The following is a 19,404-nucleotide window of genomic DNA, read 5'->3' on the forward strand; positions in this document are numbered from 1 at the left end:
AAATAAAAGAAATTATTCAGATTGTGAAGGGAGACGAAAATTTAATAGTCATGGGTGACTGGAATTCGAGTGTAGGAAAAGGGAGAGAAGGAAACATAGTAGGTGAATATGGATTGGGGGACAGAAATGAAAGAGGAAGCCGCCTGGTAGAATTTTGCACAGAGCACAACATAATCATAACTAACACTTGGTTTAAGAATCATGAAAGAAGGTTGTATACATGGAAGAACCCCGGAGATACTAAAAGATATCAGATAGATTATATAATGGTAAGACAGAGATTTAGGAACCAGGTTTTAAATTGTAAGACATTTCCAGGGGCAGATGTGGACTCTGACCACAATCTATTGGTTATGACCTGTAGATTAAAACTGAAGAAACTGCAAAAAGGTGGGAATTTTAGGAGATGGGACCTGGATAAACTGAAAGAACCAGAGGTTGTACAGAGATTCAGGGAGAGCATAAGGGAGCAATTGACAGGAATGGGGGAAATAAATACAGTAGAAGAAGAATGGGTAGCTTTGAGAGATGAAGTAGTGAAGGCAGCAGAGGATCAAGTAGGTAACAAGACGAGGGCTAGTAGAAATCCTTGGGTAACAGAAGAAATATTGAATTTAATTGATGAAAGGAGAAAATATAAAAATGCAGTAACTGAAACAGGCAAAAATGAATACAAACATCTCAAAAATGAGATCGACAGGAAGTGCAAAATGGCTAAGCAGGGATGGCTAGAGGACAAATGTAAGGATGTAGAGGCCTATCTCACTAGGGGTAAGATAGATACCGCCTACAGGAAAATTAAAGAGACCTTTGGAGATAAGAGAACGACTGGTATGAATATCAAGAGCTCAGATGGAAACCCAGTTCTAAGCAAAGAAGGGAAAGCAGAAAGGTGGAAGGAGTATATAGAGGGTCTATACAAGGGCGATGTACTTGAGGACAATATTATGGAAATGGAAGAGGATGTAGATGAAGATGAAATGGGAGATACGATACTGCGTGAAGAGTTTGACAGAGCACTGAAAGACCTGAGTCGAAACAAGGCCCCCGGAGTAGACAATATTCCATTGGAACTACTGACGGCCGTGGGAGAGCCAGTCCTGACAAAACTCTACCATCTGGTGAGCAAGATGTATGAAACAGGCGAAATACCCTCAGACTTCAAGAAGAATATAATAATTCCAATCCCAAAGAAAGCAGGTGTTGACAGATGTGAAAATTACCGAACTATCAGCTTAATAAGTCACAGCTGCAAAATACTGACACGAATTCTTTACAGACGAAGGAAAAACTAGTAGAAGCCAACCTCGGCGAAGATCAGTTTGGATTCCGTAGAAACACTGGAACACGTGAGGCAATACTGACCTTACGACTTATCTTAGAAGAAAGATTAAGGAAAGGCAAACCTACGTTTCTAGCATTTGTAGACTTAGAGAAAGCTTTTGACAATGTTGACTGGAATACTCTCTTTCAAATTCTGAAGGTGGCAGGGGTAAAATACAGGGAGCGAAAGGCTATTTACAATTTGTACAGAAACCAGATGGCAGTTATAAGAGTCGAGGGACATGAAAGGGAAGCAGTGGTTGGGAAGGGAGTAAGACAGGGTTGTAGCCTCTCCCCGATGTTGTTCAATCTGTATATTGAGCAAGCAGTAAAGGAAACAAAAGAAAAATACGGGGTAGGTATTAAAATTCATGGAGAAGAAATAAAAACTTTGAGGTTCGCCGATGACATTGTAATTCTGTCAGAGACAGCAAAGGACTTGGAAGAGCAGTTGAATGGAATGGACAGTGTCTTGAAAGGAGGATATAAGATGAACATCAACAAAAGCAAAACAAGGATAATGGAATGTAATCTAATTAAGTCGGGTGATGCTGAGGGAATTAGATTAGGAAATGAGGCACTTAAAGTAGTAAAGGAGTTCTGCTATTTGGGGAGCAAAATAACTGATGATGGTCGAAGTAGAGAGGATATAAAATGTAGGCTGGCAATGGCAAGGAAAGCGTTTCTGAAGAAGAGAAATTTGTTAACATCCAGTATTGATTTAAGTGTCAGGAAGTCATTTCTGAAAGTATTCGTATGGAGTGTAGCCATGTATGGAAGTGAAACATGGACGATAAATAGTTTGGACAAGAAGAGAATAGAAGCTTTCGAAATGTGGTGCTACAGAAGAATGCTGAAGATTAGATGGGTAGATCACATAACTAATGAGGAAGTATTGAATAGGATTGGGGAGAAGAGAAGTTTGTGGCACAACTTGACCAGAAGAAGGGATCGGTTGGTAGGACATGTTCTGAGGCATCAAGGGATCACCAATTTAGTATTGGAGGGCAGCGTGGAGGGTAAAAATCGTAGAGGGAGACCAAGAGATGAATACACTAAGCAGATTCAGAAGGATGTAGGTTGCAGTAGGTACTGGGAGATGAAAAAGCTTGCACAGGATAGAGTGGCATGGAGAGATGCATCAAACCAGTCTCAGGACTGAAGACCACAACAACAACAACAACATGCATTTCCAGATTCCACCTGTTTGCACTCTCTTGTTTTTCAAACTCGATTATTTTTTCGTCTTAGGTTCTGACCTTCGTCTGTTGTCTTTATTTTCTCGTATAATTACTTTCTACGATGTTTTCCCTTACTTGTCTATGTAATTGGTTCAAATGCAATGTATTTTTGTAATTTGTTTTACTGTGCTTATATCATTTACTATTTGCTTTCCATTGTCCACCTTCCCTACCCTTAACAGATACTGCCTGTAACCCGCTCCTCCCCTGTTTATGCACTGGGTCTTCGCATATCCCACTTCTCTGCAGACTCTCACGACGCTGGACTCTTAAGTTCATGTTATCCATGTTACTTTTTCAATTGTGGACGACTTGCTATACAACTTTATTTATTTTACTATGATGTTTTGATGATGTTTGTGGAACAGTTGTTATACAGCAATATTTATCAAGCTCGTTTTGACAGTGTTTGTTGTTACATTCTTTTCATGGTGCTTATTCCATTGTACCTAGGTTTTCAATATTATTCAAACAGCCACTTTAAAACGGCCTTATGACCAAAACCTGTCGTAATGATCGAAAATAAAGTTGCAGCTGGAGCCGTTACTTGATTCCAAGTAAGTCCCGAACGCTACAGGGCTGTTTCCACGCCTATCTAAAGCCTTTGATCTGATAAATCATGATCTGCTGCTTAGGAAATTATTCACATATGGTATCTGTATAGCTGCTTACAACTGGTTTAAGTTTACGTTTCCGGCAAGCAACAGATGGTAGAAATATGTCATGAAAGTAAACGTTACTTTTCAAGTACAGGAAAGTTAGTTATGCAGTGTCTCAAGGCACTCTGTTAGGCCATCCGATATTACCGATTTTTATAAATGATTTACGATATTCTTATCAACAGCGGAGACAATGTTGTTCCCATATGATACCAACATCGTTATTGAAGAACGGCTGATTTACAGCACAAGGTCTCTGTGACAACAGAAGAAACAGAGGTAACTGCATTGTGGTAAATGAGGAGAAAACCGTATAGAAGAGCTTCAGAGCTATTAGAACAAAACCCGGAACCTATCTAAGCCTGGGATTGTGGTAGCATTAAACAAACATCTTACACAGAGTTGCTAGGAACTTAATACCTAACAGTTTTATAGCATTAAGGAATACATAAATTAGTCATTTTGTCACTGGTTTGCAACTTCGTTAAGAATAAATGTTATGTATTTTGCTATGTCTTTCTGGTAAAGAATGTGTCTGCCCCTGGTTCTCTATTTTGGCTGTTTCAGACAGCCAGGCACCAGGAAAGCTGCCCAGATGAGTCTGTCAAGGAGCAACCAAAAGATTGCGTGTGAAAATACGTGTGTGAAATTATGTGAGTAGAATCGAGTCAGTGTTGCTTGTGTGTCTGTGTGTACCTACAATTGTAGAGCGATGAGATATAAATTAGAACAGAAGCTTTTCAGATAATTTGTACATAATTACGATAGTAAATTGTTCCATATTACATGATTTACATTATGTATACCTCCTTCTAACTGATTTGTTCATATTACTGTCCAAAATAATCAAAGTGTGAATAAATATTATTATAATTCTTTTTCTTATTACATAAAGATTCCCTAGAAGCGCAGGTTACACCACATCTGATAAAGGATTGTTCACTTTCACCCATCTTCCGTAAAGATTGTTGAGAGAATGTGACGATAAATCGTCGACACCAGTCGATAGATCGAGAAGCTGACACACGAGTGGGAATGCGCTGCAAACACTTTCAGAATGTTTTATTCTTAGACAGTTTGTTTCTCTATGTTTGTTATCTCTTGTGAATGAAATAATAAAGATTCCTATTTAGTTACTGTTATCCACACCTCTCAGTTTTTGATAAAATTGAGTAACTACAGTGGTGACCTCCGCATTTCGGAAAATATTTCTTCTGCGCCTTGTATCAGAACACGCCATCGAGAGAATGGAAGAGCAACAGAATATCCTGCTCAAACAAGAGAATCAAAGGCAAACTGGTGGCGATTTCTCGGCTAGGCCGACGACTTCAACTCATATCAATAGTTCAACTACATTTACTTCGACACCTCTACGGACCTTTTCGACAACTCTCCCAACAGAGTGGTTCATTCGAGTGGAAAGTTTTTTTCAGCGGTATTTCATTCGCTGCGACAGAGATAAGCTGAACTTTATCTTCGCAAACTTGGACCACGACTAGATAAAGTAGTGCAAGACTTGATATAACAACCCATCTCTGAGTTTTCCTGTCAAAGTCTTAAAGATACAGTAGTGAAGCGTCTAGCAGTGCCTAGAGAGCAGCGTTTGCATCGCAAACTATATGAGAAGCTACTGGAAATCATCAAAGCCCATCAGAAACGTTAACACATCTACACAACTTGGCGGGGCAAGAGTACAGAGAGCAAGGCTCCGGTGCTGGTGATCGATGACACGTGTGCAGATGCGGACCTGAAGAAGGAAAAGTCTTATGCAGATTTAAAGTACCTACAATGCCATTTCAGTGTCCTTGAGGAGAAGATTACATCAACCGCCGGACGAATGCTAAACGATCTTCACAACAGGATATCCACAAACCAAAGACAACAGATGTCATGCTTTCTCATGGTACTGGAACCACGAGAAATTTGAAGATCGAGCTAGGAAGCGCATGCAGTCATGCAGTTACCCAAACGCCAGAATTTACTGATAATGGTCTTTTTCGATAACAAAGGACGTTACAACTACCTCACACTCACTAAGCCGAGGCAAATGTATCACAACTCCACTTGTTCATGTGGTACGTCTCCACCAGCATCACGCATACCAGTGAACTGTATTTTTGCAAAAGACATGGGGAACGGCACGAAGTACCTAACAGACAGTGGTTCGGACATTAGCATCTTGCCTCTGCGTTGCACAGAGCCAACATCTCATCAGCAAAGTAAAAGCAGGAAATTTCAGCTTTCGGTACAAAGCGCCTGGCAGTGAACTTCAGTCCACAAATACATGGCGAATGGACTTCGCAGTAGCAGTAGTTTCTCACCCAATCTTAGGACCATTGCGAACTTACACTATCAGCAACTAATTACGACGGATCTACAACACATTACTTCGGCAATGAGGATTACAGGTTCCAACTAAACTACCATCACCGGCGAATACAACAGCCCATTTCATCAACTTCAGTTGAGTTACCTCAGCTCTATAACTCCAAGCATACCCCAGAAGAAAGCACGATATTCAACAGTACATTACACTGAGGCGACAAAAGTCAAGGGATACCTCCTAATACTGTGTCGGACCTACTTTTGACCTGGATAGTGCAGCAACTCGACGTGTCATGAACTCAACAAGTCGTTCGAAGTCCCCTGCATAAATATTGAGCTCTGCTGCCTCTATAGCCGTCCAAAACTGCGAAAGCGTTCCCAGTGCAGGATTTTGTGCACAAACTGGCCTCTCAGTTATGTCCCATAAATATTGCATGGCGTTCATATCGGGCTATCTGTGTGGCCTATCATTCACTGGAATTATTCAGAATGTTCTTCTTAAAACCAATCGCGAAAATTGTGGCCCGATGACATTGTGCATTGTCATCCATAAAAATCCCATCATTGTTCGGGAACATGAAATCCATGAATGGGTGCAGATGATCTCCAAGTAGCCGAACATAACCATCTCCAGCTTATGCGCGGTTCACTTGGACCACAGCATCCAGTCCATCAAATGTAAACACAGCCCACACCGTTATGAACCCACTACCAGCTTGCACAGAGCCTTGTTGTCAGCTTGGGTTCATGGCTTCGTGGGGTTTGTGCTATACTCGTACCCTGCCATCAGCTCTTACCAACTGAAATCGGGTATCACCTCACCAGGCCACGGGTTACAGTCGTCTAGCGTCCAACCAAAATGGTCACATAGCCCAGGAAAGACCCTGCAGGCGATATCAGGCAGTTAGCAACGCCATTCGTGCCCCTCGTCTGCTACCATAGTCCATTAGCGCCAAATTTCGCTGCACTGTCCTAACAGTATTGATTTCTGCGGCTATTTCACGCAGTGTTGCTTGTCTGAAAGCACTGACAACTCTACGCAAACGCTGCTGCTCTCGGTCGTTAAGTAAAGGCCATCGGCCGCTGCGTTGGCCGTAGCGAAAGGTAAGGCCTGAATTTTGGTATTCTCGGTTCACTCTTGACACTGTGTATCTCGGAATATTGAACTCCCTAACGATTTCCGAAATGGAATGTCCCATGCGTCTTGTTCCAACTACTATTTCGCGTTCAAAGTTTGTTAAATCCCGTCGTGCACAATTAATCACTTCGGAAACAACTTCACGTGAATCACATAGGTGACAACTCCACCAATGCACTACCCTTTTATACCTTGTTTATGCGAACCTATCGCCGCCTATATACGTGCATATCGCTGTACCACGACTTTTGTCACCTCAGTGTACATTTGAACAATACCTCGTCTTCTGGTCTCCGCTCACGCCCATTGATTAGTTCCGGAGAGTTATGCAGCAGCATTTCGACATATTGTTGACAGAAAGCATTGTGTGCAGATCGGGCAGCTCTGGATATCGTTGCTATCACCTCGTTCAGTTAATTTGAATCCCAATTTATGCCTTTTTCTTTGCGCAGTTTAGTGGAGACGTGGCAGCATTTTACAGATAAAGTTTTGAGAGGTTTGGAGTTTTGGTTTACTTATACAGAGGACATTCTGTTTTTTTCATGGAATAAGCAAGAGCACAGAGAACATTTATAGATGCTCTTTCAGCACCTCCAAGAGGATGGTATTCTCTTAAATGCAAAGAAATGCATATTAAGGAAACTGTCAATGAAGTTTTAAGGAACAAGTTTTCTACATCTACATCTACATGTATACTCCGCTAGCCACCAAGCGGTGTGGGGCGGAGGGTACGATTCGCGCCAAAGTCATATTTCCCCCCCCCCTCCCCCCTCTGTTCCACTCGCGTATCGCGCGAGGGAAAAACGACTGTCTGAACGCCCCAGTACGAGCTCTAACTTCCCTTATCTTAGAATGGTGATCATTGCGCGATTAGAAAGTCGGTGGTAATAATATATGCTCTACATCCTCGATGAAGATCGGATTTCGGAGTTTAGTGAGCAGCCCCTACCGTTTAGCGCGCTGTCCATCTGCAAGTGTGTCCCACTTCAAACGTTCTATGAGATTTGTAACGCTCTCGCGATGGATAAATGTACCAATCACGAATCTTGTCGCTCTTCTTTGGACCTTCTCAATCTGTTGAATCAGACCCAACTGATAAGGGTCCCATGCAGACGAACAATACTCTAAGACTGGACGAACTAATGTATTGTAAGCTATTTCCTTCGCTGAAGGGCTGCATCGCTTCAGGATTCTACCAATAAACCGCAATCTAGAGTTCGCCTTACCCGTTACTCATGTAATCTGATCATTCCATTTGAGATAATTTCGAAAAGTCACACCCAGATACTAGACAGATGTTACCGCTTCCAAAGACTGGGCATTTATTTTGTTCAAAATGGTTCAAATGGCTCTGAGCACTATGGGACTTAACCTCTGAAGTCATTAGTCCCCTAGAACTTAGAACTACTTAAACCTAACTAACCTAAGGACATCACACACATCCATACCCGAGGGCGGTTTCGAACCTGCGACCGTAGCGGTCGCGTGGCTCCAGACTGTAGCGCCTAGAACCGCTCGGCCACTAGGTCCGGCATTTATTTTGTACTCGTATATTAATGGGGATTTTCGCCATGTTATACGGAGTAGGTAACACTTACTAATATTGAGAGATAACTGCCAGTCATTACACCATGCATTTATTTTCTGCAAATCCTCATTGATTTGTTCACAACTTTCGTGTGATATTACTTTCCTGTAGACTACAGCATCATCGGCCAACAGGCTGGTGCCGCTGTTAATACCATCAACCAGATCGTTTACCTAAATTGTAAAAAGCAGAGGACCTATTGTGCTGCCCTGAGGCGCACCTGAAGTTACGCTTGTTTCTGTTGAAGTCTCCCCGTCCAGGACGACATACTGCTCCCTGTCTGTTAGAAAACTTTCTATCCAACCGCATATGTCATCGGATAGACCGTAAGCGCGCACTTTTTGGAGCAAGCGACAGTGCGGAACTGAGTCGAATGCCTTTCGAAAGTCGAAAAATATGGCATCAACCTGGGAGCCAGTATCTGGAGCCTGTTTGTACATATATCACGCACAAAGAGGGCCAGCTGTGTCTTGCATGACCGCTGTTTCCTAAAACCGTGCTGGTTTCTGCAGATGAGCTTCTCAGAGTCTAGAAAGGTCATTATGTCTGACACACAAAATATGTTTCGTGATTCTACAATAAATCGATGTCAGTGACTTTGGCCGGTAATTATGTGCATCCGATTTTCTACCCTTGTTATAGATTGCTATGACCTGGGCCTTCTTCCAGTCCCGTGGAGCTTTCCGCTGTTCCAATGATGTCTGATAGATTATGAATAGGAATGGTGCTATATTTGTAGCATAGTCAACACAAAATCTTACGGGGATACCGTCTGGGCCAGATGCCTTCCTGGCGTTAAGGATCTTAACTGTTTGACAATCCCAGATACACTAAACACTATGTCAGTCATCCTTGCGTTTGTTGGATAATTGAAAGGGAGAATCGTGCTGCAGTCCTCTACCGTAAACGAGTTTTTGAAAGCTAGTTTTAGAATTTCGGCCTTCTGTTTATCATCATCAGTTACATTACCCGTACTGTCAACAAGAGAAGGTATTGAACTATTTGTAGCGTTCATAGATTTTACATACGACCAAAATTTTTTGGAGTTATTTTTAGAATATGCAGATAAAATATTGCTTTCAAATTCGTTAAAAGAATCTCTCATTGTCCTTCTGACAGCTGCTTTCATTTCGCATAATTTCTATTTGTCAGCGGGGCAGTGACTTCGTTTAAAACGACTGTGCAAAACTCTCCGCTTTCTCAGCGACTTCCTAATATGTTTGTTGTACGAAGGTGGATCCTTTCCCTCCCCTATATTTTTGCTAGGCACATACTTCTCTAGCACATGGTGGACAATACCTTTAAATTCCGACCATAGATGCTCAATATCTTTGTGTCCCGTGGTGAATGCTTGGAGCTGACTATGAAGAGATGCATTAATGACACTTTCATTTGCTTTTCCAAACAAGGAAACTCTACGCTGTTTCTTTGGTTTTTTTTGCAACTTTTCAGCCAAATGTATCTAACCCCTCTCAGAGTGAGTACAAGCAATGGCCCACGTGCCACAGCCCGAAAATTATGAAGAATTAAGACGTTTTCTGAGCATAATAAACTTTTATAGATGTCATTTGCCAAACATTGTGCAGATCCAGGCCCTCCTACATGCTATTTTTATGGGAAAATATACCAGTGGCAAACTGAAGCACTCAACATGTCTGAGGACCCATTGGCAATAGATGCCTTACTCTTTCATCCACAAGACACCGCGCAATTAGCTGTAACAGTAGATGTTAGCCAAACGGACATGGGCGAAGCTTCTAAACAATGAGTATCCGGTATTTGTCAACAATTGGCATTTTTTCACGTAATCTGACTCAGACCCTGTGATCAGCAACAGACCATGAAACGCTTGCGATATACGGAGCAATGATGTACTTCCTAACAGAGACTGAAGCAAGGACTTTCACGATTTACACTGATGTCCGTCCTCTGGTCATTGTTTTTCTACAGATCAAGCAGCAAAGACCGGCCCAGCACATCAGACACTTGGAGTACACAGGGCAATTTCGCACGGATATACAACATACGAGAGGCTTCGATGACATTTTCGCTGATTGTCTTTCGTGGGCATACCGCGCAATTAGTAGAATATCATGGTCAGGCATCATCGTCGCGCAGAGCAGCGACCGTGAACTACAATGCTTTGTGCACAACTAGACTTCGGTTCTAAGTTACAGAAAATCTTCATCCTGGCTTTACAGGCCAACTTACGGTATGACATAACTAACGGCCGATCACGCTATTGTCACATCGAAGAGCGATATTCAATGTTGGTCTTTCCCATCCTGGCGTTCGCAGCGCTTTAAGTTGCCAGGAACCGACAAACTGTGCCGCCAGCTACGTTGCCAACAAAGCAAGATCGGTCGGCAAATTTGAGCATCTATCGGCGATATAGTCACGGCCATCGCAAGATTGATATGTATGCACTAGGACCATTTTCCAATGAGTAAGAAAGTTACTGACAATGATAGACTGCTCTACCCATTGGCCGGAAGCTACACCAATTATTGACATTTCAGTGTAAAGTGTGACGAAGGAGTTCGTCCACATGTCAATCGATAGCATCGGAGTCCCGGCAAGTGTGACGCCTGATTGGGGTCGACATTTCGATTGCTCATTGCTTACAGAACTCACAAAACTATGTGAAATCTCTCACGTAAAAACTACGAGCTACTACCTTTCGAGCAATGGGACGGTGGAGCGTCTACACAGAACCATGAAAGCGCCGCTCATGTGTCATGAAGATACCTCGAGCGACGTATTACCAGTGGTCCTATTTGGATTACGTACGGCTATGAATACAGACATTGACCTGATTACTTATTTTAAGTTTCTGCCACCAGCCACTTTGTATTTTGTGCTTAATCTAACATAATGCAACGCATTTCGAACATGTTCTGTTCATCTTCAGGCGTTTATACATACATAGAGAAATGTTACTTAAAATAAACAGTCTTAAACTAGATAATTCTAGAACACTTTGTCCATTGTTTTTTACTGTAGCTGTTGGTGTGGCATTTGGGGGGGGGGGGGGGGAGGAGGGGGACAGTGTATGGCTAGAAATGGAAATCAGTGATTTCTTCTCCTGATTTTCTTCTTTGTGGTTGACTATGTATATCACAGCCTGTATAGGATGTAGATAGATTTGCATCAGTTATATGTTATGAAAATAGTGTGAAAGGCTTTTATATAAGAGTTGATCACTTACAATTTCATCATCTTACTGCTTCACTTGCATCGCTGGTGTAATAGCGGAGCTGTTGATTGACAGAACACTACTGCACATTATATTTTGTCACTGATTGCCAACGTAATTCACTGCACAAATTGCTTCGATGTTATATACACAACACAAGATGGCGGACTGTAGCATGTGAGTCTGTATCGGTTATCGAGGTTTTGTATCGATATTCTTGGTACTGGCAGATTTTACTCAATTATTTACATTTACATATCTTGAATCTTTTGAGTTAGAACTGGCTTAAGACTGTTGAAGAATTTTGAGTTTTTGATTTCGGTTATTTCATTAAGAATGTTATCTCTATGCTTTGTGTTATATATCAAAATTTCCATTTCTTCCATGATATCTATTCTTTTACTTTTTCCTATTTTGTGTAAAATTTCGAGGTTGTCTTCGATTTTCGAAGAGTGGCATGTGTCTTTAAAGTGAGTTGCTACTGCTGATTTGTTACATTGACCTGGCTGTGAGTCGGCTAGTCTATGGTCAACAAATACGCCGCCGGAAAAAAAAAAATTAGTACACTGGGAAAGAAAATGTCGATTTTTGTCCGGTGACAGCATATGCCACCTGTGTGTAATATATATACTGATAATGGTTTCAGCGTCGTCCTCCAACAGATAGCGTAGTGGCATAGCAACCAGAGCGCCATCTGTGTCCAACCTTTAATAGGGAATGTTCGCAGGCAGAAGGCTCAGTGTGGTGCAAACGTGTGAAGCACGTGGGCAACCATGCCACATAGACACACTCTTGCTTCCTACTGCCGCCTGACCGAGTTCGAAAGGGGTGCAATTGTGACCTTCCGAGAGGCGGAATTGTGCTTTCGGGGAGCTGCCACACGAGTTGTACATGCTGCGCCTGCCGTGCAACGATGCTAGTATCAGCGGTCACGTGAAAAATCTCACACCTTCAACACGAACTGTTGCGAACCGGTTATTACCATTGGGATTATGGGCACGCACACCTCTAGCCCGTCTTCCAGTCACGCCACAGTATCGGCGCACACGGTTCAACTGGTGCCATCAGAGGATCCCTAAGAAGATGGAATGGAGCGCCGTGGTCTTCAATGATTAAAGTAGATTCTGCCTGCAAGCAAGTGATGGCCATTTGTACTCACGATGTAGAGCTGGTGAGAGCTGTCTCGTAGAGTGCATTTATCCACGAAGCTCTGGCTGTATTGTCTGGCGTGCGATAAACTACAACTCTCTTTCACCTTTGGTGTTACTGGAAGGGACACTAACCAACTCTCAGTATATGCAAAATGTTGTTAGACCCATTTTTTGACTGTTTTTGCAACTTGAAGGTGACGTGTTTTTCCAGCAGGATAATGCTAGCCCACACACTACCCAGGATACTCAACTTGATCTGTAGGACGTGCAGAAACTTCCTCAGCCACAGCGCTCTCAAGACTCGTCTCCAATCGATGTGGTACATGATGGGACGAGAAGTGACTCGTCAGCCAACAACTCCTACAGAACTGCATGACCTGGTCGAGCAGGCGTGGAATGACGTATCCCAGAGCATTATTCAGCATCTTTACGATTGATTGGATGCCAGAGTCAGCAGCTGCATTGCTTCCCATGTAGGCACGGCTCTGAACCACTTGAGCTACCGATCTGCAAATGTAATCATTTCACGTACTCCATACTCATTGCTTGAAGCAGTGAATCTTGGAAACCCCTAAAAGGGTGTACTAATTTCTTTCCAGCAGTGTACGTGTGTCAGCAGACCTTATAGAGAATCAGGAGATTACAACATCTCCGGTACATATTATGCAAGAGTTTGCATAAACACTGCAGCAGACAACGCGAAAACTCATCCCAGTAGTACAAATTCGTCGTGGCATCAAGCGAAAATTTGCCACAAGTATCTTCATTGTTGTCCGAAAGTTCAGTTATACGTAGATGCACTCATGCGGCCACTGTCTCCTCAACATGTTGCCCTACGCCAGATATTTCTATGAGGCCTACATACCCTTGTTTATTTGCAAGATGGTACAGCCACTGCGTTCTCAGCTGAGAAGATGAAGCCTGTGAATGTCGCACATGAGAAACCTCCAGATTCACCTCCGCCAACTTCTTCGAGACAAACCCCTTTAGAGGAGCACGCATCTTCGCCGAATCGTGACGTTGTGATCGCTTCACAGCAGTAACTCCTGCGGGACACAGATCACCGCCATTCGAAGATCCAGCTCCACCAGGCTTTATCACTCGAGCCGGTCGGAAATTCGAACACACCAATCAGTATGTACTGAGCGCACCACTCTTCTGACCAGCACGGACGCACGTCCGAAGAATACAACCAGAAGAGTCTTCGCAAACGCAGCCTTCCCTCGCCCTCTGCAGCCGCCTTCCAAAACGATCTTTCATCCGAAACGTTGGGACCTTTCGAACTTTTGTTCCCTAGAACAGAACGGAAGAGACACCCAAAATTCCACTAAATTCCCGGTGTCCCGAGTTTTCGCCAACAGACTCGTCATTCATAGGACAACTGTTCTTCTTCACCTGCAGAGGGCCATCCAACAGCTGTCTACCACACTCAAACGAAGGAACGGTTCAGCTGCACTCTGCCTGTAGAAGCGCTGCAGAGCTGGGTGCCTACAGTTCCACGCTCAAAAGAGGGGGACTATTGTAGCGACAGACCATCCACACAAATCGACAGATCTAGAAGCCGCCACAACAGCGTGAATGTGCTGCAAGAACTTTAGGAATATTTCATTCTTAGACAGTTACTATATGTTTATCTCTTGTGAATGAAATATCGAAGTTTCGTAGTTACTGTTATCCGCCACTTTTAATTTTGGATAAAGTTGATCAACTATAAGAGCACTGTATGACCTAAGATAAATGCTCGCAGAAGTAAAGTGAAAATTGAGTAAGCTAATATGCCAAATTTACTACTGCCAACAACAAATCAAAGTGCATGATCTTAAATACACAAAACGCTCTGGCAACGACCCCTAACTCAAATTATTTCAATTACGTACTTTATAGGAGAAACGTGAGTTAACAAACCTACAAAGTTCCTGTCCTGCAGTGCCACAGAGCAGAAATTGAACTAATCCCTTACTATTACCGCCTTCCGGAATAAACGTTCATCGCTGCACGAAGTGGAACAAGCGATCCGTCAGGTGGATAAGAGCTACTTTAATTGGGAGTTTTGTGGCATGCCACAGCGATAATTATCTTTCAGCGCTACCTGTAGACCCCCCGACCCCACTGGCTAATCTCACACGCACGATCAGTTCACGTGCTCTGCCTCGTGTGCTGGTGTAGCGGATGAACTCACCAAGGTCAGTACAGAGTTATAACGTACACGCAGAGACTACCTTACTACGCAGATGACGCTACGTTTGTTTGAAATGCTTATGACATGCAAACTTTAAACGAGACACATTGTGATGCCTCTCCTGATTACCGCTGTGTTTACGTTCAATTCGCAACAAGTGATGAAAACAGGTCTACGTCTGCATCTACAGGATGTGGACAGAAATATGGAAACGCCAAAAACTCAACACCTCACCATGCCTAATACGGTGTAGGCGACCCGTTGGCATTTAAAACAGTTTCCAATCGTCGTGGAATGGATAAATACAGATCCATATGGTTTTCAGTGGATTCTTACACAATTCTTCCTGCAAAATAGTTGCACGTTCAGGCAACGACGATGGAAATAGATAACGATCAGGTACACATCTCTCCAAGTAGACCACAAAGGTCTTGTGACTGTGAGGGTCAAGTGACATGCGCCAATACATCCTCGAGCTCACAAAACCAGTCCTGGACGATGCGAGCTACGTGAACAGGGAGTGTTGTCGTCCTGGAACACAGCATTACCGTTGGGGAACGGACATTGTACCATGGGATGGACCTGATCAGCCACAATGGCCACACAATCCTTGGCTGTAATGTGTCTTGCAGAGTACCCATGGGGCCCATGGAATACCACGATATTTCTGCCCAAATCATCACTAAACCCCCACCATATTTTAATCTTTGGACGTAAATTCGACCAGAAGTTGGAAACGGTGTGCAACAATACTCATCCGACCGAAAGACTGTCTTCCTTTGCTGCGTAGTCTAGGTTTTACGGCTTCGGCACCATTTTGTCCTGTTGCGAGCATTTGTATCACTGACGAATAGTTTTTGAATTCCACCTTGCGTTGCTATTACCCGCTTTTGCAGCTCTCTTCGCATTGTTTCGGTATTGACAGTGACTTTTGCAGCTGTCGTCCTCTTATTTTTCGTCACAGTCCTCTTCAATAACAGTGTGTCGTTTCACTCAACAAGCGCTTTCGCCCACATTGTGACTTGGCGGGTGATGTTTCTCCGCTTTACCTGTACATGGTACAAATCTTCGATATGGTGCTTCTTGAAAATCCAAAAACTTCGGCTGCCTTGGTTGCAGACGTACCCACCATACGAAAACCATCAATTTGACCACGTTCGAATTCACTTAGGTCCGACATAATGCATTCACAGCCACACAGAAGACAATTACGACACGGCTAACACTTGCAACTTATCGGTGACATTGCACAGGTACCGTTTGTAATCAAATACAACAGCACAAGTGAGTTTGGCTAGCAACTACATTTACACTGATCAGTGAGAACATTATGACCATCTATGTAATAGCTGGTATGTCCACCTTTGGCGCGCATAACAGCGGTGGCACGTCGTGTCATGGAAGCAATGAGACCTTGGTAGGCTGCTGGAGGGAGTTGGCACCATATCTGCACACGCAAGTCATCTAATTCCCGGAAATTCTGGGGAGGGGCGATGAAGCTGACGCCATTTTCAGTCACATCCCAGTTGTCTTCGAGTGGGTTCAGATGTGGCGAGTTGGGGTGCCAGTACATCAACTGGAACTACCCAGTTTATTCCTCGAACCAGTCCCTCAAACTGCTGACCTTTTGACACGGTACATTATCTTGCTGAAAAAAGCCAGTCCCATTGGAAAACATGATCATCATGAAGGGGTTTACGCGGTCTACGGTCGGTTTACGATTCTTCTTGGCCATCATGATACCTTGGACGAGTTCCACTGCACCCATGGATGCCCAAGTGAATGTTCCCCAGAACATAAAGGAGCGGCTGGTCTCCTGGAGTACAGGTGTCAATGAGCTGTTCCCCTGGAAAACGACGGATTCGCGCCCTCTTATTTGCATGATGAATAAGGTATCAGAATAAATAGACCACGCGATACCCCGCCACTGCTCTAACGTCCAGCGCCGATGGTCATGTGCCCATTTCAGTCGTAGTTGCCGATATCGTGGCGTTGAAACAGGCACTTGCATGTGCTGCGGAGGGTCACCGTTAATAGTGTTCGGTGCACTGTGTGCTCAAACACACTTGTACTCTGCCCAGCACTGAAGTCTGATGTTAGTTCCGCCACAGTTCGCCGCCTGCCCTGTTTTACCAGTTTGCCCAGCCGTCCGTCATGTGTAATGAAGGATGGCCGCCCAACTCCACGACGTCTGGACATGGTTTCACCAGGTGTTGAAGACACTCACCACAGAACTCCTCGAACATCCAACAACTCGTGCAGTTGCCAAAATGCTCGTGCCGAGCCTCCGGGCCATCAAATCTGTCCACGATGAAACACAGATACATCGCGCACCGTCTCCAGTGCACGATCACTGATGCTACATATAACCTGCATGTTTCTGATTAGCAGTCATTCCTCGCAGGTGACCCTGCTATCGCCTGGATGGCTTTATATCGACAAGTAGGTCGGTGGTCATAATATTCTGGCTGGTCAATGTATGTTCAAATATGCATTTCTCGTGGTGTTTCTACATTGTCGTCCTACCCCTGTACATCTGCACGTAGTAAACCACTGTTAATTCCAGAATGAGATTTTCACTCTGCGGCGGAGTGTGCGCTGATATGAAACTTCCTGGCAGATTAAAACTGTGTGCCGGACCGAGACTCGAACTCGGGACCTTTGCCTTTCGCGGTCAAGCGCTCTACCTATAAAATAAATTAAAAAATGTTGTTATTTTAAATATGTTAATTATTCTATCTGTATGATGGTGATTATGATTGCAATTGTATTTGCTTATCTGGAATGTGGACGTTTAATTATTCGGTATCAGACGCTTGACAATGGCTTTTTCGTAAAGGCAATGTTACTCGTAGTTGACCGTGAAATAAAACTGAAATAATCGGACTTCGTAATTAAATCGTTTCCAAAGACTGCTGCGGTAGGTGCGGACTCATAATCTAAATCTCAATATTACAATAATTTGCCAGCCACGCCAATACGTCGTACAGAGGTGATTGTCTACTAAACATAAAAAAGTTACACAGTTAGTTAAATCAGATATATTCAATGAATAAGCATACAGTTCATAATCCTACTTACTTTTATAAATATAAATTCTTTACAGAATCGAGTGCCTAGTGTGGTTGCAACTCGCAGTATTCTTCTATAACATGAAATATGGCGGTGTGCCAGACAATAAAATAAAATACGTGCTTCTCGCACCACTTCAACCAGAGCTCTCTCTTTCTTAACCAAACATAAGAGTAACGTAATTGTGCTTTTGTTTTATCAGCGACACAGCGCTGCAGTTGTGTGCCATAGGCTTTATTTATTTGTCACTGATTATTTATTTAATTAATATTTCGCGTTTCCGAGGAAACTCACGCTCGGCATGCAAATGTGCCTTTATATTGCCCCCTGAATTGCGAGGCGAAAGGACACACCTGCAGGCGAGCAATTCACCTAAAGGCACAAGAAAATCTAAGTTATCTACAACTATTTACATGACTTACATTACACATTATACACATTATATACAAAATTTGAATGATGCGGGTGCGCCATAAAAGTTCTAATGTTGGCAGATAGAGTGCGCGCATGCGCAGAAGCGTCTGTGTAACTGCGGCACTGCCGTTATATCGTACAGTTAGATCACGCGGCACAGTATTGCAGATCATATTGTTCGTGTGCGCGCGTTTTTCAGTCGTTGCACAAAGAAAATATTCAACCAAGATTACATATGAAGACTACATTCTATGACAGGTAACTTAGTTTTAAATTTACAATATTTGTTATAACACAATACAACTTAGATTGTTGAATGTTCTTAGTTACATAGTATTGTTTTGAAATACTTCAAAGAAAAATGTCCGTATTTTTCAGGTGCGTTGACCTATACACATCGTGTCGTTATTACAGTTCATATTCATCCGCTGCACAATAATTTTTTACAGGTTAGTATCGTCGTGGTAAAGTTTTTTGATCACAGTAACATCGTTGTATAACAACGTGATTAATACATAAGCGTGTCCATTTCTCATTTCCATTATAGTCGTAGTGATGCAGTTCGTTGTGACTAAAAGCATTGCTTATTACAGATCAGACGTGACCCGTCGAGTAATTGGTCCACGTGCAGTTCGTTTTTTACATTCCGTGGAAGCTTGGTTGCAGAACCTCGAACGGCACATAGCTGGCGTCGATCCTTGGACAGTCCAGGTAAGAGTGTCCGTCACATTTCGATAACATTTCATTCCCTGAAGTTCCAACCAAAATTCTTCCACCCGTCGTGTTGTTTTCTGGACAGGCACTTTGTGTCCATTTAATCCAGTTAACATCTTGAAGTTGGGTACTGTAGTAATATCACTAGACGATGCACGAATTATGCACTTCACATTTTCAGTTTTTTGCTTAATATAGCTCACCTAAATGTTCGTAGTTATTAATCAAGGGAATCGTTCATCGCGTTCACATAGATACGCTGCATAATGAATGGCATTAACAGTTTCTTTCACATAGGTTTCCGCGTAGTTGCAGAGTTAGTAATGTTCGTTAATGTCCGTGAACAGTGGTTCACTATGCAATGTCTTTTTGGCACTCGTTTTGTTCAAATTTTTACATAGTAA

Source organism: Schistocerca americana, chromosome 4 (assembly GCF_021461395.2).
Source record: "Schistocerca americana isolate TAMUIC-IGC-003095 chromosome 4, iqSchAmer2.1, whole genome shotgun sequence".
Classification (NCBI taxonomy): domain Eukaryota; kingdom Metazoa; phylum Arthropoda; class Insecta; order Orthoptera; family Acrididae; genus Schistocerca; species Schistocerca americana.